This window comes from Rhagoletis pomonella, unplaced genomic scaffold, assembly GCF_013731165.1.
Source record: "Rhagoletis pomonella isolate Grant_MI unplaced genomic scaffold, Rhpom_1.0 Rhpom_scaffold_00021, whole genome shotgun sequence".
In the NCBI taxonomy this organism is placed as follows: domain Eukaryota; kingdom Metazoa; phylum Arthropoda; class Insecta; order Diptera; family Tephritidae; genus Rhagoletis; species Rhagoletis pomonella.
This window is the reverse complement of record NW_023458575.1, coordinates 295,537-297,099: the sequence shown is the minus strand read 5'-3', so window position 1 is coordinate 297,099 and position 1,563 is coordinate 295,537.

The following is a 1,563-nucleotide window of genomic DNA, read 5'->3' as shown; positions in this document are numbered from 1 at the left end:
AAAACATTTTTCTGTAGACTAAATAAATAAATAAATAAATAAATAAAAACGACAATTTTGTCCTCCATAATGGAATTTTTCACGAAATTTAGAGGATGATGACAAATGTTTTTAGGAAACAAACCACCCACCGAGCTGTCGAATTGTCACAGACAATACGGAAATAGCCTGTCGTGACAAAATTGTCACTGCCGCTTTATGAAATAGGCCCCAGGTATTCACAATACGCCAATCTTGGAAACGAGCCGCGAGAAAAGGATCGACACTCACCACCTATTTGTCGACTTCAAAGCGGCATTCGACAGCACTAAAGGGAGTAGCATATACGCCGCGATGTCTGAATTTGGCATCCCTTCGAAACTGATACGGCTAGCTAAAATGACGTTGATCAATACCATCAGCTGCGTCAGAATTGGGAAATGCCGCTCCGAGCGGTTTGCTACGCAACGGGGTTTCAAGTGATTTCTTTAATCTGATGTTGGAGAAGATAATAAGAGCTGCAAAACTGAACGACTCAGGAAAAATTTATTACAAGAGCGTGCAATTGCTAGCGTACGCCGATGACATTGACATCATCGGAGTAAAGTCCTCTCGCTACCAGGGCTGACAGACGTTTAGAGTCTAAAATCCGTACACGGACAAAAAGTGGCGGGTGAAAAATCCGTACAAAATCCGAACGCTCAAATTTGTTTGGCGACCAAAAAAAAAAATTTTTGTACTTAGGTGAACACAAATAAACATCAAATAAAGCAACACATATTTCCACTAGTCCTGTTTATTGATTGCTTCACAGACAACCTTTTTATTTTTCTGACTAGAACTTTTTAACAAGCAGTGTGTTCTTACTTTATTTACATGTAACAAAACTTTTCAAGTAGGTTGTCGACCCTACCCAGTAACAGTATAATGTTTGAAGCTATGGTTAAAGATCAAACAATTAAGAAAATTATGGTTTTTTAATTTTACGCCACAAAAAATCTCAACAATCAAAGTCTACCAATAGATTGTTATACTTAATATTAAATCCTCTTCTCCTGTTTGATTTTTAAACTCGGGTACAAAATAGTCAAGCTGTTAATAGATAAGTCCCTCAAGTACGAAAATAACGCATTTAAAAAAATGGAGGGTTCAGGAAGCATAAGAAACCTATGAGATATGTGTAAAACAGGCAAATTTTTACAATATGAAAAAACACTCCAAAAATCCGAACAAAAATCCGTACATCTTGACGGAAAGCTAAAAATTTGTACGTTGAATCCGTACAACCATTTTCACCCCTGCAAATCCGTACCATACGTAAAAATATGTACATCTGGCAGGGCTGCTCTCTATAAGTCACTTATCACGCCAGGAAGATTTACGGACCTTTACGCGTTGGCGACGGGGACTACCGCAGACGATGGACTGATGATGAGCTTTACAACGCCATAGACATAGTGCAGCGAATTAAAATACAGCGGCTCGCCTGCCTTTCCATGTCGTCCGAATGGACCCCGAAGCTCCAGCTCTGAAAATATTCAGCTCGAAACCCATTGGTGGTAGCAGAAGAAGAGGTGGAGAAGG